The sequence below is a fragment of the Dinoponera quadriceps genome, unplaced genomic scaffold (assembly GCF_001313825.1).
Source record: "Dinoponera quadriceps isolate SergipeBrazil2010 unplaced genomic scaffold, ASM131382v1 scaffold115, whole genome shotgun sequence".
NCBI lineage: Eukaryota > Metazoa > Arthropoda > Insecta > Hymenoptera > Formicidae > Dinoponera > Dinoponera quadriceps.
The window spans coordinates 1,738,153-1,765,057 of record NW_014554511.1 but is presented as its reverse complement, the minus strand read 5'-3'; the positions used below and the strand labels follow the sequence as shown (position 1 = coordinate 1,765,057).

Below are 26,905 nucleotides of genomic sequence, written 5' to 3'. Positions count from 1 at the left end.
CACCCTGTATGTAACTATAATCGCATAAGTGAAAGAATCACAATCAGGAGACCCATTTTCCAGTTACTATGATATCAGTGATAATATGCTTACATGCATATTGTTATTACTATTTCCGTTTTATAACCGGAGGAAGATTCACTTTAGGTAAAAAATGACTGTAACCTTAATAGGATTTCTCTGGGTGGTATTGTTATGCGTACCGCCTCAGACTTTCTCGATGCGCGGCCTCTCTTTGGCTTCTCCGTTAACGCATACACGACGACGGTGCATACTCCATTTCTCTTTCTTGATCGCATTGTCTGCGTCTTCGGCCCGCGGCGACCAACCGGCATGAATCAATAGAAGCCAACACCGAGCGAGGAAAGGTCGAAGGGAAGATCGTGCTTTGAAGAGAGCAGGAGGCCACGAACTATCCCTCGAGTTTAACGCAAAGCGAAGTCGCGTTTAATTATACGAGGAACAATATTATCTCTGCGAGCGTCGAGGGAGCTCCAACCCTTTCTTCGTCGCGGAGATGTATGACGGTTAAATGGCCGCCGACGAATCTCACGTATACACACATAGGATGGCAGCACCGCCATTTTTCCGAGTTAATTATTCACATATCATCTCGGACTTTTTGCATCCACACGCCGAGGAATATTAAACTCGAGCGCATTTTGTATTACCGAAACTGATCTATTACCATAAACTTGTCAGTCCGTCAGTTTTAGCATCGACATTATTTATCGACCCGGCCGAAGTGGCTCGTCCGAAATGAAGCAAGATGTCGATGGAATAGTATTTTCTCAAATCAAATCAGTGTAAACGTTCACTGATTGAATCAGTCAATCAGACGTTGAAGTCGGGCAGTCGAATAGTCATTAATTTTTAGTAGAAATACTTTCATTTTTGTTTTCACGCGATGCCCACTAACGGATTCACTGCAAATCGCTGCGCGTGTCCCGGAGCAAAAATATATGTACCAAAGAATAAAAAATATTTTTTCGGGTCGGTATTAATAACATTTATTTAAGCCTTAATTCTTTCACTTAAATAGAATAAATAATTGCTTTCATGCGAAACTACAGATTTAAGATAATGTATATTTTGTGATGTGATGTGAAACAAATCTTTTCACTGTTGAAATATTGGGGTGCAATAGAGATAGCGATACAATATCGATATTTTAAATATATATATACACATTAATTATATAAATATAATATATATAACTATATATTATATAAATGAGCATTATTATATGTAATTATATATATTATAATATACATGTAACTATATATTATATAATTAAGATTTACTTTAGCAATTTTTTTTTTTTATAAAATGTGTTGCTTATTTCGAATCGAGATGGCGATTCGGTTGTAATTAAACAAGAAAGGTTTGCTTGAACGCGCAGCACTTCCCACAGAGAAATCTCCCGCTCGAAACTCAGCAAACTACTTCCAGCATGTTTGGTCACTTATAACGTCGTCTCTGTACACCGCAGAAATCTTCTTCGGGCTTGCGTTACCGTTTCATCCGCACAATAATAGTACACGAGATGGCGGAAAGATGGCTATTAAAATACTTTCAGATGTTCCATTTTTTACCTGGCCTGACTATCACTCAACTATCAATCTGCATAACTTTTTTTAGCGAACTACAAAGTAACACGTTTGAAAATCGTACTGAATCTTATAAATTAAATAAGGAGTAAATTAAACGAAAGGAATAACGATACCTGTGAAATTCGTTCCCACCGTTATCCATCAGCAAAATCCAGGTGAATTTTCCGACGTTGTTTCAACTCAATTATCCTAATCGCACAATCCATTTCTGCGGGAATTTTCTCAAAAAGTTTCTTAAAAAATATCCTATCTCCTGCTCTCTAAATCTATTATTCACGTACGGTGTTGTCTGCGGTTTACGGGAAAAATATGCAAGTTGATCTAAAAGTTCGCTTAGAAAATCGTCGTCCAGAAACGCCGCTTCGAATCAGTTCACTGTCATTTCCCGGCGACTTAAATGCCCGACCGGTCGGACGCGACGGCAGCACCGGCTGACCCGATTTCCCATCTCTTAATCTCACGTCTCTCGCTTTACGAGACGCACAAAAATATCTTCGGATTACAGTCCTGCAATCTCGTATGGCGCGGAAGAAATTCCACGCGCTGAGCTTTACGACCCTGCGACTTCTGCCGCATGCGGAAACGGGCCGTGTTGAGACGCGTCGTCGCCGGTGGGACGGGAAAAATGCGCGCGCCGACGAACGTCTCCGTGTCGGTGTAATTTTGTAAATGCATCGTATGTCTCGATAGAGGCCCGTCGTAGCGCGCTGATCTGGAATGAAAAAGTGCATATCTCGTATTTCGCCTAATGACAAGCCCGCGTCTTCCTTTCTTCCGTCCTGCCTCCCTCCTGCGCGTTTCTCGTTTGCCGCGCGAAACCGGGTGCGTCTTCTCATTTCGCTTCGCTATTACTTCGCTACGGTTATTCGAACAAAATAATTACAAGACCATTATGAGCGAAATAATTACAAGACCATCGCGCGTCTGGCCTCATCTGCAAACGCGAACGACGACGACGCAACGACGGGGAATTCGAGTTATTCTCTGCGATTAAAGGATCGCGACATGATTGGTCGCTTGCCGGAGAATACCGTGTATGTCACGCTCTCTCTCTCTCTCTCTCTCTCTCTCTTACCGTAATAATACGGAAGAAAAAGTTCCGTGTACTTTGTTAACTTTGCCACGCTGATAAATTGGTTCGCCTAAAGCGAATTAGAATACTAAATTCCATTGATGATTGATGATCTTCCCTAATTATTCTGTCAAACTCTCGCGCTTTACGTACGGCGGCAGGGTGTTATTCTACAAAACACACACACACGCGCGCACGCAGGCCTTCACATTTACGCCCGATGAATATATTTATTAACAACGTGTCAGATGGATTAGCAGGAAATGTTTAAAGCAATCTGTTAATATCTCGCTTTTGCAAAGGATTATACAGTTCGTTATTTTATACAGGGTGTCCCAAACTAATCTCGGTTCCCGTGGTGTGCGAGTAGAACGGATGAGCAGAAAAGTCCTATGCCTTTGCAAATAACGCGAGAAAAATTACGAATTATCGATGATCGAAAATGGTCGTTTATAGTGGCTTCTTTAATTAATAACTCACAATTTGCGTGTTCTTTGCAAAATGGTGTAGGACTTATCTCAACTTCATCCGTTCTATCTGCGCATCACGGGAACCAAGATTCATTCGAGACACCCTATATACTCGGACTCATCCGAATGTATTAATTTACACGCCGGTCGCTTTCGCGTCGTTTAATTAATAATGCAAAATATTGAGTTTCGCGAAGTAGCGAACGGTTGATCAAAGCGCATGCGAGAGCATTCGAAGAAACGTGATCTCTCGCCGATGTGACAAAACGGCGCACACGTAACTAAACAAACACCTCGGCTTTAATAACACACGGACAGATCGTTTCGGCATAAACTCGATTGTTTTCCCCGTGATATACGCCAGAGATACCGTACGCAAATAATAATCTTCAATGTCCCAATTCCATCAAATTATCGCAGCCGGCGCGGCGAGCTATATAGGAAATTAAGCCGCAAAATTGTTTACGGTCGAAAACATTGCATTCGAAATTGACATCGAATCAATATCGGATCTCTCGTACGAGTGCGGGAGAAAATGGGAAAGAGCAGGCGGCGGTGGGGGAGGACGGGGAACGCGCGGTAGACGGCAATTTAATGTTGTACAACGTTAAATGCTCGTCCATTGATATTTTTGCGTCGCATTAAGCCGACACGTCGACGCTTTACGGCTGTCGCTCGAAATCCCGTTCGTTGGCCGCGACAGGGAGATAATTAACGTATCGTTTCGCACGCGAAGGATTTTCCACGAGGACGCAAACATTAATGAAGCGGAAAAGAACAGCAAGAGTAGTCCTACCCGAATCTGGAATACGTTTATAATGCCGGATAAACGTCTTCAAGGCGGTGTGGGAAGAACAGAAAGCGACGAACGAAACTGTTACAACCACACGTCGCTACGCTGCAAATCCAAGTGTGTTACTATTGCACGCATAAATGCCTCAAAATGATACGCTTGACTGGAGTTGTTTTCACTTTCTTTTCGCCGATTTAGCTTACGTCATTTAAAACGTCCGATCGTGTTAGATTAACGCGGTAATTGAGACATGTTAAATTAACCACGTCCGACCGTGTCGAATGACGTGAATTAAAGCGACGAAACGTAAGTAGTGTGTAAGAAGAGCTACGGCTAATGGATTTGCTGCGCACTCGGAAATGGTTTGCGTCACAAACATTACGAATATCTCGTCCTCCCGCAGTTCTCATACACGCGTGTGCAAAGTAGTACCATCCGTCGTACAATAGTTGTTACCCAAATACCAGGTTGATTAATAATTGATGAAAGAGAATTTTTTTCTTCGCCAAATAAGATCGTTTTTTCTTGATTTCATCATTCAATCGAACCAACAATGATGCATAATATTCTACTGTGATTCTCCTTTTTTCAAGATAATCATTGAGGATTATTCCATGTGCATCCCAAAAGTGGCCCACAGTGGCCAAAAACTTTCCAGCCGATCGTTTCGTCTTTGGTTGCCTCGGAGCACTTCCATCCTTTGGAACCCATTGTGCCGACTGTTCTTTCGATTCAGGTGTATAATAGTGGATCCATGTTTCATCAACGGTTATGTATCGACGCAAAAATTCCTTTGATTTACGCCTAAACACGTCCAAACAATTTTGAGAAGTGCGAATTCGTTCACGTTTTTGATCGATCGTTAGCAATCGCGGCACCCATCTCGCAGTTAGCTTTCTCATACCCAAATGTTCGTGTAGAATATTGAACACACGTTCGGATGAGATGCCCACAGCCGCAGCTAGTTCACGCAATTTCACTTTGGAGTCATCCAACACGATATCATGGATTTTTTTCACTCATTTCTGGTGTAGTCACCTCATTTGGACGACCACTGCGTCATGCATCCGATGTGCTGGTACGACCACGTTTAAACTCAGCAATCCAGTTATATACGGTTGCATTCGACGGAGCAGACTCCCCCAAAATTTTTTGGAAGTCCTCAATCATTTTTTGCGGTTGCCTTTCCAATAGAAATATTTAATCACTTCACGAATTTCAGTTTTTTCCATTTTTACAAAATCAGAGGTTATGTGCTTTCGGTGGCTGTCAGAAATATACTGATTGTCATAGCTGTCTGCAACTATGTAGTGAGAGATTTGAAGGTTGGCACTACTGGAAATTCACGGCGCATTGGAGGTGACAACACCACTAATGTGTCATTCTAAAGACTTATCAATCAACTTGGTAAATAAAGATAAAATTTCTTCCCACACTGGCATTAAAAATAACACGTGATTCGAGCAGCGTCGGAAAGACGTATCACGTGTTAGTACGGGACATTTCTTAACTTTCTGATATTTCCTTGCATGTGTGATAAATTTGCGTATAGCTCAAAGAATATTGTATTTGATCATACTATTCGTTTATCGCTGTCACGTATAAATTCTGGTTTCAACGAGCATATCCCTCGCGCGTTACAAGTCTGTTATAAACTATGCTGGTGAAACCCGCTGCATTACTCGACAAGGATTTTCCGCATGCGAACGGAAAAATACACGACGTGGCGGACAACGCGGTACACGAGGTGTTTTGATATTTCATCATCGCTATTCTAAACGTTCTAATATAATGTCTATGTCGAACTGGTTTACCGGCGGTCTAATAATTACGTTTTCATTGAAGTGGATCGATTACCGCCTCCGGCGTGGTACGTATCGAAATTCAACCGGAACTCGCAAATTGCTGTTAATAACATCGCCATTTCCGCGTTAATAATATTGATCCTCCGGACCCGGTAAAAATGCGCGCTCGCTGGAGGAACCCCCCCCCCCTCCAACGTTGATTGTGCAAGCGCCAGTTTTATTCGTTATCCGAGAATATGATATTTAATCCTTGGAGCACACATTTTCTCTCCCGCTTGTTTTTCATCAAATTCGGTACCCCGCTGTTTAAAGAGAATTGCTTGATTTGCTGCAATTTCGATCCGCCATGTTGGACCATCTTTCATTTCAAAAATCTCCTAATTTTGACATCAGATTCGTAATCAGCGACCTCAAAATACTCTATAGGTAAGTTTTAACGCCCAAATTTGGGAAAAGTCGCTGGAAAATGTCTTCTCTGAAAAAAACAGTCATTTTTTCTTAATTTGGGTATTTATAACCAGTTAACGAAATGTGTATTTTGACGATTTTTTTACATTCACCCATCCCTAAGATACTAGAATAAAATCAGTCCAAATATAGCAATAAAAATTTTATCGCCAAAAATCCGAAAATAAAAAAGGAAGTATATTTTAAAGCGCAGTTGCGATACTTTCCAAACTTACCTGTAATTGAATGCTCACAAATGAACCTTTTAGATTGAAAAACGGGCGGCGATTGTTCCACCGAAATAAACAACGTTTACGGTCGCGACACTCGCTGTTGCATCGCTGGGGCGAACGATGTTGTTTTACGGGACGTGGTTATCGGCCAATCGACAACGACGATGCTCCCTTCAAAATCAACAGCGCAAACAAGGCGATATTTTCTTTAAATTTCGCGCTGCGCGCACCCGGCGACATCGGCGCAGCGGATCCCCCGTAATTTGTCTCCGTTAGAGTCCAACATATAAATAGAAAAGCGTTATTGGATCGAATACACGAAGATCCGCCATGTTCTTTACACGGTGATATTTTGAGCGAGCGAATATAGGAATGGGCGAAGAAGAAGGGGGTTATCTTTCAAAAGATCAACTTCAATAACCAGTTAGAGATTAGTGCAATAATTAGCAATATCTCTCCCTATTATTTACGTCTCGTTATAAGCCGGCACACCGAAAAGGGATTTTATTTAATCATGCGCTCGGAAAATGAACTAGCTGGACGGAAGGGATGTTAGTAGGAAAAATTACTGCGAAAGTTTATAGCGACGGTATATACCAGGATTGTTATTGAAATTATCGTGTTGTAATTCCGAGAGTGATTCCGGCATATTCTAACGTTACAAACATTTGTCGTAATTATTGCCACGATATTTCCTCCGTGCACCCTGTTGGAAAAATTCCCCGACAAATCGCCACAGAAATCCATCCAGTGGATCCACATAGGAAACCGCATGTGGTGCATGAAAATTCACCGAGACTTAAGAAATCGACCCGGTCACAGTCGAATTATAGAAGAGAAATCAATGATGACCGATTCGATGACTTCCTCCAATCCCACGCCTTCCATTCTCACCGTGGGTCCAGCTTTACGCGTTGTTACTCGGGATTTTGGGTTTCCGCTTAAATCACCAGCGATAGGATTTCATACGGATTCTCCGTGACGTAGCGAAATTGTATGGCAAAACTATCGCGACTCTCGAGTACACCGTCGAATGTACGCTTTCAGCCGGGAAAGACGGAGTCGTGCGATTCGGGCCGGCCAGTCTAATTGATTTTCTCAATATCGCTTCTCCGTTTATATCCACGACTCTACTCCATCCCCGTCTCCCGGATCGGACGCAACAGCGGAATCCCGTCAACTCGGAACGAACTCGTCGCCCGTTACCTCCTCGGACTCCTCCTCGGGAAGTCGTCCTTCAACAGGACGACGCTTTCGACCGCGTATATACACGGGATCAATCGCGGGACGCGCCAGCCGCGCGCTTTCGCTTTGGCTCTCACCGAGTTGCGAGAACCCAAAGCGAACTCGCGCGCGCGCAACAAACTGTACTCGATCTGATGTCGCGGTAGTGGTCGCTCATCGAGTGATTCCAGACGGTCGGTCCGCTGCTATTTATCCGGCTCGGCAAGCGTAATGGCGGACGGTACAATCTTGTTACAGCACCGCCCCGGTGATATCGGCCGCCGGGGCCATGGTGATTCAATAATTCAGCAGCACGCTTCCCCGCCGCCGCGCTATTTCGTATCTCGAGGGCGCTGACCCACATACAAGCGGGGGCTACAAATGAGGGTCGGAAGAGAGAGAGAGAGAGAGAGGACACACTCCAGAGGAGGTGCCAGGGACACCTACCTCTCTCTCTCTCTGTGTGGGCAAGTTCTCTCCGGGACTCACGCGGTAGCCGGAATTCCGAGAGAGACGCCCTGCCTTCGCTCTGCCGGTCCGTTGAAAGCGCATAGCGATAGGTACTCGCGAGTAGCAAACAATGAGAGAGAGAGAGAGAGGGAGTCCGTTCGTCCCATCGTGGCGAAACAATGACGAAATGCTCCTCGGTTAACCTGCCGAGAGTGGAGATCGCGAGTCTCTCTCTCTCTCTCTCTCTCTCTCTCTCTCTCAGTCTCCTTTGTTCCGTAATTGCCGGCTGGACGGCGATAAGGCGAATCTCTGAAACGAAGAGCGAAGGGAAAGGACATGCTCGACCACATATCAAGCCCTGATATCGCCACTACCAATGAGTACCACACCGTTCTTCTCTCTCTCTCTCTTTCTCTCTCTCTATCGCATTCACACAAAAACATACACACACACATACATACAGGCGAAATGTTGCGATCGTAACAATGTTTTAATGGCCGTCGAGTGATCAGGGAATAATAGCCGCTAACGCGATGATGATGTGCATATCATCGCGATAAGCAGTGTTCGCCATAGATGATTTCCCAGATTCATCCAGATGAGAATGAGATGAGAATCCGAGAAATTCATCTTAGACGAGATGAAGGTGATTTTGCTTTCGAATTTATCTCGAGTTGCGCCGACTCCGCTGAGGTAGCAGGTTGATTGATATAAGTCTGAGATAAGTCTTTAGAATGACACATTAGTGGTGTTGCCACCTCCAATGCGCCGTGAACTTCTAGTAATGCCAACCTTCAAATCTCTCACTACATAGTTGCAGACAGCTATGACAATCGGTATATTTCTGACAGCCATCGAAAGCACATAACCTCTGATATTTTGTAAAACCGGTAGGACCCTTCTCATCCCTTCGTATGTCATCGTTCTCACGTCCTTCGTCTCGATCTTCCCGATCGAATACGCGTCCGCGAATTTCGCGACACACGGTGTGCCTCGGGAAGCCGAGTTATTTCCGAGTTATTGAGGATCGGGAAGAAGTTAAGGTGGCTTGGGAGAGATTGCTCGCGAGCCTCTCGTTGCCGCAACCTTTGAAGGTTGCGTCCATTTGGGTTCCCCGGCAAATCCCTGGCTTCCGAATGCAACAAAGGACCGCGGGAGGATTTGAGATAATCTCGAAAGCTCTCGCAGCGTACGCCGGCGCGTATAGCACCAAAACGAAACCGCGCTGTTGACCCGAAAAAATGAGAATCGATATATAGGTGGCAGGCGATTCTCGCGAGTGGCGTTTGTACAGTATAAGCGTCATGCGTGCGGTCAGTGAAAGAGCCAGCCGTGGGGACTAAAATATAACAGCTAAAATCTGCGTCTTTGAATTAACCCTTAAAAACCCTAAAAGGAAGTATAATTCCCGCCTTTTGGCTTTCAGATTTTCGTCGTTAAAATATTTATCATTATATTTTTTATACTTGTTTTTATTTTTCTAGTATCTTAGGGATAGATAAATGTAAAAAAATCGTCAAAATGCACATTTCGTTAACTGCAAAAGTGTTATAAATAACTAAATTTAAAAAATGCCTGTTTTTTCAGAGAAAAAACATTTTCCAGCGACTTTTCTCAAATTTAGGTGTTAAAACTTATATACAGGACATTTTGAGTTACGAATCTGATGTCAGAAGATTTTCGAAATCAAAGATGGCGATCCAATATGGCGTACCGTCTAAAAACAGCGCTTCTCGAAGGAGCAACACTCCCGTAAACAGCTTCCAATTTTTCTTGGACATTTTCATACATTTTCCCATCCAAATAAAGAAAACGAATCACCGAACGATGTTACTCTTTTTCCATATTGACGACAATGACTGAGACGTTTACTTTAATTGGCTGCCAACAAGAAACTAATGGACGGATAAGGCTGAAATTTTGACAGGCATTGTTTGAAAGATGGTGCTATATGATGGTAAAACCGGTTTCGCTGCAGTGGCGCCACCAAGCGTAAATCCTACTACTTATCAGACCGTCCTCGTAAAAGCCAAATCACGCTATTGATCGCCGATTCAGTTGCGATTGCGATTGACGACTGGCGATTACTCGTCGACCAATCAAAGTGAAGCGGTCGCCGATCGCAAGCGCAGTTGAACTGGCAATTACCGGTGTGATTTGGCCTTAACCAAAGGAATGTTCCTCGCCGAGGCGTGTTGAAGTAATCGGCTCGCCGCCGCTCGGCAACCTGACTTTCTATAATTTTTCACACAAAACACACCGATGAAAATGCGATCGTCACGGACGCGATGAATCGGCTTCTCGCGACGCCGACACGTCAAGCGAGCGCGAGAGCGCCTTCGTTCTCTCTCTCTCTCTCTCTCTCTCTCTCTCTCTGGCTATTATAAGTAACCGAAAGTAAATACACTCCCGTCGTATGCGAGTTTTCGCAAAACATGTTTTCCACATTAGCGAGTCGCGCGCGGGCAGCACCAGAAAAAAATGCCGGAAGTACGTGCAGCCGACACGAGAATTCATTTCCGGGCGGCGGTGCTCCGACGGAATCGCGGACACGTTTGCAAAAGCGCCCCCCCCCCCTCAGCCGTCCCTCTCACCCCTCCCCCCTNCCGTCACCGTTCCCTCCGTCGCGCGCGTTAAGCACGACGCGGAGCTTTTCTTTCTCTCTCTCTCTCTCTCTCTCTCTCTCGTAAATCCGACTCTTCATAAATTTTTCATCGAACTTGCGAGAGCACACGAGAGGGCCTCGTGCCCCCCCCCTCCCCCCTATCGATTTCGTGCGCGATTCTGTGTGGTCCCTCTGCTTTTCGCGAATCGCGCGCGCGCGATCATTAATGCCATCGGCGCGGTACGTGCTCGCGGTTAATTAATAAGTACGGTGCGGCGGCGACGATCCGACGATAGAGCGGCCGAGAGCGACGACGACGTTAATTGTCGCGGGGCGCGTAATGAGACGGCGACAGGTCGGATAAGCCGTCAGCGCGAAGCCCGACGCTACCGAGTCAGCGGCGCTGTCAACCGGAGAAGAAGAGTCCACGATAAGGCTTCCTATGTGGAAGACGGTACGCTCATCACCTCGCCCAAAGGACCGACTTATATCCCGCGAAGCCGGACAGCCGCGAACAATTAGTTTTACCGGTAATTGGCCGCGCGATTTCTCAGAAGAGCGAGGCGAGCGGTTCGTGCCGGTGATTTCTTCAGCGAAATGCACGACACGATCGCTGCGTTCCATCAGATCGAGATCATTGCGTCCGGATGCCGTCTCCGCAGGGTGTCCCGAAATGATCCCGGCGCCTGTGATGTGCGAGAACGGCCAGAACTGAGCGGAAAAGTCCTATACCGTTTTGCAAGTAATACGCAAAATTTCGAGTTATCGATGATTGAAAATCGCCATGTATAGAGACACTTTTTAATTAATAACTCAACAATTTGCGTGTTATTTGCAAAATGGTGAGAGACCTTTTTGTTCCGAATAGTCTAATCTACAAGTATATGACGACTATTGTACCTAACGACGAAGTTCAAGGTTCAAGGATCAAAGTTCAATTTACTGATGTTGTTAGACATTGTTATATATTGGTAGATCAGGCCACACTGAACGAAAAAGTTCTGTACCATTTTGCAAATAACACGCAAATTGTTGAAGTATTAATTAGAGAAGCCTTTATAAATGACCATTTTCAATCATCGATAATTCGAAATTTTGCGTGTTATTTGCAAAATGGTATGACACTTTTCTGCTCAGTTTTACCCGTTCTACTTGCACACCACGGGAAATTAATTTGGGACACCATATACATGGAAAAAGTGATTTTTTTATACAGCGAAATACAATATTTTCGAACGTAAAATCTTCTGAACGAACAAAACTCCTACTTCGTTGAAAAAATACTTTATAACATCAAATTACTGCTCAAATTAAATAAAAAATTATTATTGTTAAAATCAAATATCAAATTATTTAAATTAAATGGGCGTTTAATTGAAAATGAAAATCGATATATTGAAGTGAACAATTTTGTTATTTGTTTTATTTCATGTTTTCGAGATTTTTATTTTTGAACGTTTCAGAGGTACTTAATTTTTGATTGAAATTATACGTTAACGCGGAACAAAAGTTTTTTGAAGAGAAGAAATGAATTTTCCTCCGTCGAATAAATGCTTATATCCAACAGTAATTACAGCATAAAGAGTTAATATGATTAACTTAAAAAAAAACTTTTATTAAAAGAGAATTGTTTAACTTAAATTACTATACTTTATTGAAGTATAATATTTCTCAAATTAAAATTTGTAATTTCCAGAATAAATATGGGGCTATTCAATAATACGTCACGCTAAATGTGAATATTTTTACTCGCTCTCTTCTCTGTCCCAATTTCATCACATAGTATTTACCCTCTTCCAATATGACGTAGTATGTGAAATTATCCCCCTCTCTCGTCAACACATAGAATGAAAAACATCATCAATTACAATCATATTGTGAATAATAATTAGACTGCACGCACCTATCTTCTGAAACATAAATAACTTTTAAGCATATAATACCAAATTATTTACTTTCCTAATGTTGATTTAAAAAATTATGTTTTCAAAAGAATAAATATTAAAAAATTAACATTTTGTTTATTAACAGAAACCATGTTGAAACCATGTCGAAACTTTAAAATTTTTACCAAATGTATCACGAATGTGAACAAAACGGCTAACCGTAAGTATCCATATTTACAAATTGTATATGATATTTAATATCATGTTCCACCCTCCCTTCCGCCCTTCTCTCTCCCTCCTCCTTCACGTCATCATAGACTATCACGCAAGCTAATAAATCACATCCTCTCTTCCTTGTGATGTGACATATTTATTGAATGACTTCTACCAGAATATCTTAAGTAAACAAATATCTCCTGTAACTAAATTTATAAATCTTTTGCTCGAAAAAATTATACTCTTCTTTTACATTTTTCTTTTGTAATTTAACAATAATAAATATATATTTAATAATTTAATAATAATAAATATATTTTCTATCGGATTCAAGTAAATAGTTGTCTCGCAAGTAATCAAAACAATTGTTTTTACGAATTCGATAAGCTGTTTTTCAATTTACCAATGTGTGCCAATGATGTCAAATTAAGACGCCATCGTTTGATTCAAGTTGCACGAGCAATCGTGACGCGTGTCAAGATGAGTACGAGTTACAGTGGGAACGTCGCATAATTAAAACGAGTTTAAATTTCGAGCATGCATTAATAAGGCTGCACATACCTATCTAGTAACGAACAGAGAGAGAAAGAGAAAGAGGGAAGGGGGGAGGAAATAGCTTATTTACTTTAGTCCGGTTTATGCAGCGCGCGCGAACACTCGCGGATTAAAAGCTACAAAGACGCGCCTGCCTTGCTTGTGGAAAACATCCGGCTGGCTTTGAACGTGAGTACGGGAACTTCGCAGGAGTTTACGCTTCGCTCGAAGCGTCCGGTTAAAATTGACCAGCGAGCGGACCGTCCGAATGGTCGCATATTAAATCGTATATACGCGGCGGTACACGATTTAGCTCTCGCACAATGAATTCGTTCCGCGCAAATTCCCGCGTACCGTGAAATCGAACGCAACGCTGCGACGAACCGCGGAAACAATATCTACCGCAGCTCCCTCTCATCCGCGCGTTTTCCGCCTCTCCCCTCTCTCTTTCCCTCTCTCTCTCTAACTCTCTTTCTCTCTACCATCGACCTCTTGACATGCCATGCAGCTTCTCTTTTGCTTACCATCAGCCTCTCCTTCTCGTTCTCCGCGACGTCCTGCGCTGCTGGCAGGCGACGAGCGCTTTTGAACTTTTCCAATTTTCACGCGATGAGACTCAACTACGGTAGCGAATGAGATGCCGCTTGTAATGTATGAGAAATTACCGCTAGTGCGCGCCGCTACACTCTTAGCGATGTCGTTTAATGATCTGGTAGGAATAAAATTAGATTTCGCCGTGTTCAAATTAACATTTATCTCAACGAGATAATTTCTCATATTTCGCAAATCAATTGTCAAGCCTTTCACAGCAAAATTTATATACACACGAGAAATTAGTTAAAACTATTGTCACCTCATTTTGACGACCACTGCGTCGTGCATCCGATGTGCTGGTACGACCACGTTTAAACTCTGCAATCCAGTTATTTACGGTTGCATTCGACGGAGCAGACTTCCCTAAAGTCTTTTGGAGGTCCTCAATCATTTCTTATGGTTGCAAGCCTTTCAAATAGAAATACTTAATCACTTCACGAATTTCAGTTTTTTCCATTTTTACAAAATATCAGAGGTTATGTGCTTTCGGTGGCTGTCAGAAATATACTGATTGTCATAGCTGTCTGCAACTGTGTAGTGAGAGACTTGAAGGTTGGCACTACTGGAAATTCACGGCATATTGGAGGTGGCAACACCACTAATGTGTCGTTCTAAAGACTTATCAATCAACCTGTTAAGAGCAGTCGTATTTCTGATTAAAAATTAGCGACAGGATCTACATTTTCTCGCACATATGCGCTGGAATGCTGCTGCTGCGAATTCCACGCACCACAAACGATTTTCCAGCCGCTGAAAAAATGATGATACATTTTACCCACGACATTTATAATTCCTGCTGGACCGACGAGACATTTCCCTGAGTGTGTCAACGATACATTCACGTCGGTCGCGAGTAACTCGTTCTCGTCTTGACTGATTTCAGGATGCCGACTGCCGCTGAGAGACGACACGAATCCGCCGTCCACGTAATTCAGGAGAAATTATCCCAGTTCAACACGTAGGTAAGTAGCGCATTAAACTGACCCCGGTCGCGCAGCGCGACTTCAAATTCAATTGCTGTCGGGGCCGGCACTTAACATGCCGCGGGCAACGAACCGCAAATTCTTGCCGCGCGCTACGGATGCGGTAATTCCATTACGACCTTCGTTAAGCACGCGCGACACGAAAGAAAGATTTCCCGAGGGGTACTTAATAACGTAACGAGATTGTCACAGCGCGCGGCGTATCGTTAATGATACGCTCGCCCCGAAATATCGAGCATGGAGATGTTTGCGATATGTCACGGAGGATATCACGGTGAATATCAGCCCGATTTCCACTTGTTTCATTCTCGCTGAGACGCACGAAGGTACCCGAGTCGGGATTTTGGCGTCACTCTCTGACGCTCTTAAAAACAGTTTGCGCCTACTTAGACTAATAAAAACCTACTTCGACGACGTCGATTGATTTGTTCTTCTCTTGTGAACCTCCGATTTTACAGATTGGATTTTAACGTCACTTTCGTCGTCCGATTTCAGCTAAAACAGCGGGAACGGAAATTCAAGACATCGTCGGGGTCAAAGTAGGGGTTATATGTTGTTAGAATTGAATTTTACTATCTTAGCTCCAACTATGTTGTAGGATTAAAGGTTTAACGTAGGGCCAAAATTTCGACCCGGGTAATCTCTGCTTATTCCTCGCAACGATACCACGGATTCCGTTTGGATGCAATTAATTCCGGAAGAACGTATATCAATAATTCACACGTGTCTGAAGCAAATGAGAAATTATTTATTCCCAGCGGAAATACGTTTTTTGCACGCACGGCTTCTAAACAGTTTACACATTTTTTCTCGATGCAGTTTGGAACGCACTCAATGGGGCACTATTTTCCAAAGATGATTTCCCTTAGCGGATCTCACCGTTTGTGTGTTCCGAACTGCGCCGGGAAAAAAAATGCAACCGTTTTAAAAAACCGAGTGTCTAAGAATGCCTTTTTTGAGTGTGAAACCCAATCGCCAATTGCTCTCCAATTTAGCCAGTTATTTTCAAAAACGTGAATTGCATTAACTTCTCGGCATGAGAGAAAAGTGGAAAGTGATCGTTGTACACGCTTACATGTTGAGGTAAGCACAGAGCCTACAGTTGGTGTACGAATTATTTTTTCGGAATTTTAACTACGCATTGACGCGAATACACACCTATTTGCACATCTGTAAAGTTAAAGAAAACGATCGATCGTTTAGTAACTGAGATATTCGCAATTAAAATCGACACCTTCTTACGTGTTCCTCGCGTTTGTGTGTCCTACATTTAATTTCTATTTTAAATTTCTTTTAAATACCATATTTATACTATTTCAATGGAAAACTATTTCGATGTTAAAAACTAACGTACAGACGTTACACGAAATATTTCAAAATTATCGACCGTTTTGCCTAAAAAAAATTGCCATAGGAAATTCATAATTTACCTGCGACGTAAAGAGAGAAACTTTACGTGCAGATTTCTTGCGAATACTCGCTTGTTTATCGATCGACGCTTAGTACCGAAACACAAATTAAAATTTCAGCGGTACGTGGAAGATCCGATCATTTCCTAATCGGACCNCCCCCCCCTCCTCCCTCCCTCTTCCCACTTGTATTCACAAAACATCGAGCGAACGACGTGCGGAATAGCTGAAAGCCGCGGTATTTCTGTATGCAGTGTAGTTTCGCGCTCGATTATCTCGATATCGCTAATGTCATCTGTTTTCTATTTAAGCGCGCGCATAAATGCGCGTTGATTCGGTCGAAGTAATTATCGGTTACTGTTTTTATCGTCGGTATTCGCGCGGCTATTCGTACAGAGCGTATACGACATCGGAGGCGCGCATTTCATTGTCGAGTACATCCACTCGACTATTTAGCGATCCGAGCTTGATTCTCGGCCTGCATATCGCGCAAGTTTCGAAATTGAACGCGCGATCACCGCACGGGACTGATTACAGCGTTCGTAATATACATACACGTACACGTCGAGATAGACGGATAGATAGATAGAGAGAGAGAGAGAGAGAGAAGGAGAGGGGGGGGGGGGGGGAGGGAGAGGGAGAGGNAGGAGGGGGGGGGGGGAGAGAGGGAGAGGGAGATGTGTATTTAATGTAGTCTTGTAGTTAACGTGATTACAATATATAATTTGAAATAGCGGTATCGACTCGCGCGGTCCAATAATCACGGGAATCGAGATTAGTACAAATGACGTACGGATTACTGCGCAAGGTAACCTCTCTCTCTCTTTCTCTCTCTGTCGTGTGTGCATGTGTGTGTGTGTGTGTGTGTATGGTACATTATTATTATGTATTTAATATCTCAACACGCGCCGACGCACCGATACACACAACATCGGTGCGTCGCTTTGATAGCTCCGGGAGCAAACTTCGCGCATTCATATTTAACGATTGTCCGCTCCGCGAACAACCGATTTCACGTTGAACCCTCCCGGACGGCGTGAATGTCCAGAATCGGGACGTAAGACACCCGTTAAATTGAGTCTTTAATTTGTCATCGAGATATCGCGATATACAGCCCATCTAATAAGAGCGTGCTCGACAGAACTTTTAAACTATTTACGAGGGTGAATTAAATATAAAGGAATGAAAAAGACATACATATGTACTACTCACTCAGTACTGTAGCGCTTTTATATTGATAGGACGTCCAATCAATTATTGCCTGACATCTTCGAGGCATACTTTCTACCAATTTTACAGCATACTCTTGAGATAAAGATCGCCATATCGAACGAATCTGTCGAGATAATTGTTTCACCGTACACACTTTTTGTCCACGCAGCTTCATCTTCATTAACCCCCGGACATTTTCAATTAGATCTGCGTCTGGTGACTGCGGCCAATCTAATGTTTCGACGTCATTTTCTCCCTTCCACTGGGAGCAAAGACAACTCCGATGTTTAGGGTCGTTCTCTAGCGAAAGTCGGACAATAACCGAGACTCTCTGATGATGCGTCGTAGGGGAAGAGTCCTTCTATCTGTTCCTCCAAACGTTTTCGATATAACGGTTTTCAAACAAAAGTTTGCCCGACTATGCTCTTATTAGATAGTCTGTAAGTCGTCCTTAAGACGTCTAAAAGACATATTACACGCCGTCGAAGCGTCCTCCGTCTAAGCCCTAGTCATTAGGTACTTCAGGCCATAAACCTTAAGACATTGACCAATCACAGTCGAATTACAGAAGAATAATCAGTGGTGATTGGCCAATGTTTTCAGACTCAGTGCTTAAATTCTCCTCGTAGGCCCGGTCGAAAATTCCGAGGCGGGAACCGAGAGGCTCTTCACCTTCGCGCTTCCGGAGCCCTCGTCTCTCAATGCCCGAGTCCGGCGTGTCGCGCGTAAACGACGATGATGCGACCCGGGCGATTCACGACACGCTGGGCTTCCGCGAGCGCGATTTCAATTACTCGGCACGGCCTGAATTCGCGCAATTAAAGCGGGCAAGCTCAGGGCCGGCGCCATGTCTTGGGATCTTGAATTAAGCGTTCTGGTCTGCACGAGTGCCAATTACGTCTCGATCCACCACCTCGGTGGATCGCCCGCGAGCGGACGCTTTCTCCATTTACTCCGACGTAGTCGGCGGTGTACTTACCTATCCCACCCTACTCTACCTACCTACCGCCACCCGTCGTCTACATCCCGGTCGATTTACGGCCGAGCGAGCGAAAGAGAGAGAGAGAGAGAGAGAGAGAGAGAGAGAGAGAGAGAGAGAGAGAACGCCGGGCAGAATTTCATTTCGAGGAGGAGGCGCATCCGGCATCCTCGGGGAGTCGTCCGAGCCCGCGGCTTTCCCGGCAAATTTAAGGGATGTCCGTCATCCTGACGGATCTCACTCCGCCGTCCCTCGGCGCCATAAAGGTGGATTTAAGGGGATGTTGGTACGTACGAGTGCGGGACCGGGACCGGAAATGTAACCATATTGTATCGACACCACGCGAGCTTCGCGCCACTTGTCATGGTACCCGCTTCGGCGGGATCTCCGGCCGCGGAAGCAAACCCACCCCCCGCTGTCGCAGCTGCATCTATTCCGGCCTGCGCGGAGAATATCCTTCCTTGCACCCCTTCGCTTCTCCCCCGCCCTCTCTCTCTCTCTCTCTTTCTCTCTCTCTCTCTCTCTCTCTCTGTCGCTCTATCGGTCGCTCATTCGGTGGGGATAAGCGCCAAGGAATTAGGTTGCATGAATTACGGAAACGTCACGAATGTATTTAACATTACCGATGAATAGGGGTGTCCCCGAAGTATTCAATACATATATATCGAATCCGGTCCTTCGTCGTTACCACGTCTAAATTGCATTCGCACTTGGGATATTCAATCAAAGCCACTCGGTCAAATTGAAATTGTAATTTAAAGACGGTGGGGGAGGAGGAAGGGAATGATATTTGACTTCGAGCTTGTTTTTCAACAAATCCTACGGATGTGGCGTTTGTAATATCGGCGGAAGTTGGAGGCACTTGGTTAATTACAGCGTCCGACAGCGTTTCCGCGGGCGAGCGAGAGAGCAAGAAAGTTGCGATTCGAATCAACGTCTGAAATGTTCGGGCGTGTTTGTGCGGCCGCATCTGATTAATTCGAAATTCATCCCTCGTCCGGGAGCTAATGGAGGGTCCGTCGCGGAAGATGAGTACGTTACCCGGGTCGACATCGCGCGGGGATTCCCACGTGCTCGGCGGTGGATTCGCGGCTTCCCCGCCTACACGGAGGAGACAGATCTTGTCGGAACGGCAAGTGTTTGTCAATACAGTGACAGCGAAGAAAAATTGATGTGGACAGCAAAAAGTTTGTTCGGGCGACAGGAAGGTTCGTTGAGAGTATTAATTGTCCAAATATGTCCAGCAAATAGCAATTAATAATCTTAACAAATCTTTCGTGCTGTCTAAACCAATCTTTTGCTGTCCAGATTTCTTTCTCGCTGTCCCTTTATTGACAGACATTTGTTGTTCCAGCAAAATTCCTTCGTGTAGAACATAGATTCCGGCGGGAGATCTTTTCTTCGAATTTATTGGGCCTATAACTTGAAACCCGCCTTTTTGCAAAAATTAAACCTTTATTTAAGAAATAAACGGAAAGAAATACGTCAGTCAAAGTATTGGCCATCGTTAGATATGACTTTTTCCCATCCTTCTGGCAATAAGCAGATCCCACGGTGAAAGAACGACTCATCTTTAGAGGCTATCCAGTCAGAGACCCATTTTTTGACGCTTTCATAAGAGTTGAAGTGTTCCTCAGCAAGTACGTGTGCCATCGGCAGAAACAAGTGGTAGTCGGAAGGGGCACAATCTGGTGAATAAGCCGCATGGGATGGCACTTCCCAGCGAAGTGCTTCCAATGTTTCCTTGACAGCCTTAGTGACGTGATATCGAGCGTTGTCATGAAGCAAGATCACTTTATACTGTCTTGTCTCATATTCTGGTCGTTTTTCGCTCGATGCTCGGCTCAAACCGATTATTTGTTGTTGGTAGAGATCTCCTGTGACTGTTTGACCAGGTTTCAGTATCTCATAATATACCACACCCTTCTGGTCCCACCAAATACAGAGCATGGCCTTCTTCCCGTGAATATTGCCTTTTGGCGTCGATGTCGATGGTTGGCCTGGGTGGCAAATGGTTTCTCGGCGTTTGGAATTATCGAAATAGATCCACTTTTCATCGCCAGTCACAATTCGATGCAAAACCCCCTTTCTTTTTTGTCTGGCAAGCAGCGTTTCGGAGACGGTTCTTCACCCTTCGATGTCTCTTTCTTTCAGTTCATATGGCACACATCTTCCTTTCTTGTATACCTTTCCCATGGCTTTTAAACGCTTGGAAATGGCTTCTCGAGTAACATTCAACGTTTCTGCAAGTTGGTTTCGTGTTTGACACGGATCTTCATCCACCAATGCTTGCAGTTCTGTATCATCGAATTTTCTTTTGCTGGCCTGGACGTTCTTTGTCATTCGTGTCGAAATCACCAAGTTTGAACCGTCGAAACCATATCTCGCAAGTTGTTTCCGATAGAGCAAGTTTCCTTTAAGCTTCAACAAGCATTCGATGGGACTCAGCAGCAGTTTTCTTCAAACTGAAACAGAGAAGCGAAGCATCGCGCAAATGTTGCTTATTTGCTTGAAATTCGGACATTTTCTTCGCGGTAAAAAACGATGTTGTTGTCACAAACACAAACTTTTACATACTGAACATTATTGACAGATGTCGAAACTAAAAATGACGCCTTGTCTAGCCATTACAGTTGACGATCGTCAAAGCAACGACGCGGCATCTGCGATCCGCACAGGCAAGCAGGCGCAATTCGGCTGCATTACCATGTGAAATTACACGGAAAATCAGCGGATCGCACGTTGACCTTAATATCCGCGGCGCCGGCAAGATGGAAAAGGAGCCGCTCTATCGCGACTCGAACCCCGGGTTGTGTCCCGCCGACAATGGCGAGCCAACGCGGGCGTGCATGCATGCATGCATGCGGGGACGAGCGATATCGCGCGGGCAAACCGTGACCGGACGAATCGCTCGGGGATACAATTCATGCGCGCTCCCGCCGCGAAAGTTTCGGGCGGACAGAAGGAAAACCGTGCGGCCGAGACGAAATACGCGTTATACACATACCTGAAACGTTATTACTCAGATAAGGCCGCGGTTTTGCCGATTGGGCGAACGATTCGCCGGGTACTGCGGCGCGAAGTCACCCGGGAAAATCTTAAAATCGATCCTCCGAAACGTCGATTTCAAGCGAATTTTACGTGAATCTTGACACAATATTTTGCACATGTTTTTATACTGTTACTATTATTATCATTATTATTATCATTATTATCGTCATCATTGTGATAATATTATGTTCTTAAATATTAAATATCACGGCGGAAAAATGTTATTTTTAACGTTCCGATCGAATATGGTCAACAATGACGTCGCATGCAACACTAAGAACTCTAGAAGCTAGAAATTAAACCAGTTTCTAGCCTGTAATTTTCCGACTAGCTAGTTTCTGATCGGTTTTACCGGCCAAAAACTCACAAGTTTGGGAGATTTTTGCTTCAGCGATAAGTGGATAGTAAAATTAGCCGATTGCACAGTTCCTAATAAGATTTCATTTGTTTACTATTTCATTGGCCAGAATTTTAAGAGTTTTCGCTGGATAGAAACTCTCCGGTATTAACTTACTCTTTTTTTTTGGAATAATTTGTGGCAAGTAACTGGCCAAGAAACGATAGTTAATATTTTTTAGATAGTTACTGAATAGTTATTGTCTAATTAATTCGAACCAGTAAAAACTATCCAATTTCCATCTAGTGACCAGTTTTCCCTATTTTTCTTCTCGGGAAGTGCATATTTGAAAACGTTACATATTATAAAAAATCCGCATCGGACCGGAACCGAAATCAAAAACCTTACGGAAACCGATATTTTTGTCGGACCGGAATCGTAAACCGTACCGAAATTTTATAAAGCCTATAGAACCGAAACGGAAATCGGAACCGTTGCTTTTTTTCGGTTTGCGGTACTTTTCGGTTCACTATTTCGGTTCTCATTCCGTGATTATAAATAATCATTTTCTTCGTTTCATAATAAAATTCTAGTTCTCACGAAAAAGCAGAACATTGATTAGTTATAGCGACAAGTAGAAAATAAACTTTAAGCACACGATATTGAACAGAAGAGGATTAATAGAAGAAGTAATATATTACAATTTTGGGATGAATAGAAAGACGAGCATTCTGAATTGTACAAATTACTCTAAGGGAACGTGTATATTCTGAGAATATCGAGATATTCTCCAAATCTACATAATTTACATATTCCGTTAGAAAGAAGTTACAAATAACGAGGATAATATATCCAAAAAAATTAAAAGCAGAAGATGAGAATAGTGAAGAAATGCCATCTAGGAAGTGATATTATTATTCTTTATAATATTTTATTGTACACGTTATATATATTGCATATATAATTTAAGTCGATCAAAATTTATAATAACGTTCCGTTAGTGATTTCTTGCTCACTGGGTAGCTGCTACCTATCTACCTACATACCTACCTGTCTACCTGCCTGCCCACTTAAATCGGAGGTGCGATTACTGGCAACGAAAAAAGCGCGACGCGTCCGAGAGGGGATCGAACGCTCGGCTCGATCACTCACCTCGAAGAATACGCGGGAGGAGGGGTGTAGGAAGTGGAGAAGATCGCGGAATGATTGGCACGCGGGGTACATTACCACCTGGGGTAATTTACAACTGTCACTGGCGATCGGATCTTACTCGGTTAGTTGTAACGTTTCATCACGTTGCGATGCCCGATGACAGGGCACGGTATGTGGAAACCTCGGCATATAATGAGAATATATGTGGAAGCTGTGTAAAGAGAATTGCGCACTCATCGTGTTTGAAATCAGCTTTCGCGCTATATATCGTGTACAGACACCCTTCGTGCGGAGAGATTAATATCACACCGAAAGAAATGTTTGTTGAAACCCAACGAATTTCATTTGACTCGAAAAAATGATTTATTCGAACGCCCCTAACTAAAGAATTATTCGATCGAGATTAGTATATTTTATTGATTAAAAGAAATATCTCTTTGTTGCGGAAAAATATTTCTTTTAGATCGGAGAAATGTTTATTCGGCTTGAAGAGACAAATCTTCATGTGGAAAGAAGAAAATATCGATGAAGAGGAATTTTTTCTATCAGTCGAGCTTTCGATGCTGCACACCGCCGACACGCACGGACACGCGTTCACGGCGTTTACAATGGATTATGTCGGGGCGACGGTAAAACATCGCTCGAAACAACGCACGGTTTAAGCGCGCCAAATGAGCCATTAATAGAAAATGGGGGCGAAATCGCCCGCTGTTCCCCCCCCCCCTCCTCCCCCCGGCTTGGCGGGGAATTTATGCGCGCGCGCGACCCTGCGGACCGACGTGCGACGACGTTCCGACGGTCTCCGGGCGCTCGTAAATTATTTAATTAGCGGCACGCGCGCGAAAAAGTTCGATAACAGTCCCGCCGCGGTGTCCGCGCGGTGATCCGGTTGTTAACTTTGTTAACTCTAACGATATGTCGGGAGGGACTCCCTTTTTTCTCACTCGCGTTGCACTCGCATCGCACACCAGGCGGGCAATGTTTGCCTTAGATGATTCGAATTTATTTGCGTGAAGATGAGATGAAAATCCGAAAAATTCGTCTCAGATGATACGGAGATGATTTTGCTTTTGATTTATCCAGATGAAAAGTGAGATAAGTAGCGCTACTTAACTAGATAATTTTTTGGATGATATTGTTTTCGTGAGAGACTTTACAAAAATTAAAATTATTAATTATAATATATAATATAACGTAATTAATTATAATTCTTTATAGGAGTGAACATCACCACATAAAATTGCACAAGTAATTCGTGAAGTAATTCGTCGACATAATTGCTCTAAATTTAACAAAAAAGATCAATAATCATTGACTGCTCACTCACAGTCGACAATTTAATACGGACTTAAAGTAGATCGATCAATTGAAACAAACGGTCTGTCCGTTTCAGTCGCACCAGTTCAGCAGTGCAGCTAAAAGGAACAGACCGAAGGAGGTAAAACCGAAATTTGTCGATTCGTTGAAATCTTCCTAATCTGATACAGGCTTAATGCCTCCATATTATAATATTTCATTCATTTGATCGAAAAGTAAGCTCAGAATATGGACCATAACATCATTTCAGATAATTTTCAGATAACATGATTTAACATGTTTTTTTTTATCTAAGATGAAGACGAATATTTAATATTTTATCTTAATATTTTATCTAAGACGAATAATATTTTGTATTTCTTCCATCTGGATGAAGAAAGAGAAAGAAATTTATTCATTCATCCGGACGATTATTTAGATCATTTTATCTAGATACCAGATAATAATGTGGAGAAAATCATATTTCATGCCGAGCGCGCTCGCGACGTTCACAGTTTATACCCGGGGAATTCGTTCGAAAGAATGTTCGGACGGACGTCGTCGTCGTACACTTTGCAGCGTGAAAAATTGATAAGCGCGATATTCAGGGGGATGATAATTCATCGGCCGGATATGAACGTGAGTGAGAAACGATCGGGAAACGCTCTTGTAAAATATATGATAGGGCCCGGGCGAAGCGCCCCGATTGAGGGGACTGTTATTATCGGGCTATATAATGGCGCGCGGCAATAATAAGTGACGCAAAGTGCCCGATTGATCGCGATCTTCGCCAGTTTCGCCCCGACCACTTTTCCGAGCCAACGAGGCTGAATTAATCGTCGCCTCGGCTCTGCCACCTCGCTTGGCGTTTCCGTTTCAGCACTGCGAAGCGCCGCGAGCGCTCCTTTCTCACGCTTTCCTTTCACGTCCGAAAGAGCGGCGATTTATCGTCCCTTATTTTCACATCAGCCAGACAAAGCGAGGGTGCGCGCCTGCGCCTCTCACCGGCCGCCACACTCGCGGCTTTGATTCACCAGCACTCGGGGAAAAGATTTTTCGAGCGCATCCGCTTATCCCGCACGCGCAAACGAACTTCCGGACGATGCTGAGAAAGAATCAGCCGCGGGATCTGAAATATAGCTGCAGAAGTTGAGGTGCTTCCTTGAGACGGAGACAAGTAATGTTGTTGTAATGGCAGTTCAATTTGTTTGTAGCTCTTTTAATTTAGGCGGGAAATATCAGCCAATATTACCATATTATACCTATCCATAATATTATGGTAAGGAAGAACAATTACAGGAGAATGTTATTCATCATTTTTCCACCGATTGAATGATGAAATCAAGAAAAACGGCCTCATTTAGTGAAGGAAATAGTTCTCTTTCATCAAGACAATGCATCAGCTCACAAATCGGTAAAAGGAATGGCAAAATTGAACGAATTGAGGTATAAATTGCTCCCACATCCACCGTATTCTCCAGATCTGGGCCCCGTATGACTTCTATCTGTTGCCAAATTTCAAAAGATGACTCCAGGGAACGAGATTTGCTTCAAATGAAGAGGTTGAATGGGAAACAGACGCATATTTTACTGCAAGAAAAACGGCTTATTTTTTAAGCTGCCGCCTAAGAAATTCTTCATGCGTTCATATTTGCTCAGACCGATTAATTAACCATTAACTATGTCGAATTTTGCCAAAGGCCTGAATTTCCCATTCAGTTTAATCCACTCCGCCTGCGCACAGCCGCTGCGTCAAAACTTTCCGGACACTCTCTACATAAATACACACATACACATATATGTTACACGTACACACGTGTCCTTTGTCTCGACGTGCATTTAATTATCATTCGCATTCACGTGACGATACTCACGCCGGGTGCAACGCCAGCAGTGAATACAAAGTGTCGGAATTACTTCATTTATATCAGATAAAAATTAAATCTCCATTGTTCGGTATCGCCTGGAAAATCCTATCGCTTGGAAAATCTCCGGAACAAAGAATTTTCCACGAGAAAAGCGCGGGATATTAATCTTCTCCTCTTAACTTTCCTTAACTTTTCCGAGGGATGTGAGAGATGCGGTTTTTGCCTCCCCTCCCTCCCCCCCCTCCCTCTCTCTCTCTCTCTCTCTCAGATGACACGATTTCACTCCCTCCATCTTGCGCGTCTAAAAAGACAAACGCGCAAGAAACCGTGGGCAAGTCAATAAAAACATCGACGATTCAATCTATCGTCAAGCACGTCGTGTATATTTACCTCCCTCGAGACGTGTTGCGGCGGTGACTGGCGGTGCTCGAGGCGGTGCTCCAACCGTCGTTGATCTCAATTTGCTGGAATGCGAATCGACCCCCCCGACAGTCCGAAGTGTTGTTGTCCGCGCGCTCTCTCCTTCACTCGCTTTCGGCGTGCTGAGGGGTGAGCGCAACGTTAAACGGCTGATTAAATAACATTTTTGAAACAACGAGATCTCCCTTTCTTCTCTCTCGCCCGGTAAAAAGAAATTTACCGTTTCCGCCCGCGTCTCTCGAATGATCGGTGACGT

The 26,905-nt window shown here is 43.7% G+C and overlaps 1 protein-coding gene across 1 annotated transcript in view; it reads left to right on the top strand.

The window, feature by feature from the left end:
• LOC106751714 overlaps window positions 1–26,905 on the top strand; it is a 380,102-nt gene that overhangs the window by 285,878 nt on the left and 67,319 nt on the right. Inside the window, exon 4 of the mRNA XM_014632745.1 lies at window positions 14,826–14,904. The gene's annotated coding sequence lies outside the window, so the exon portion shown is untranslated. The remainder of the gene's footprint in view (window positions 1–14,825; window positions 14,905–26,905) is intronic.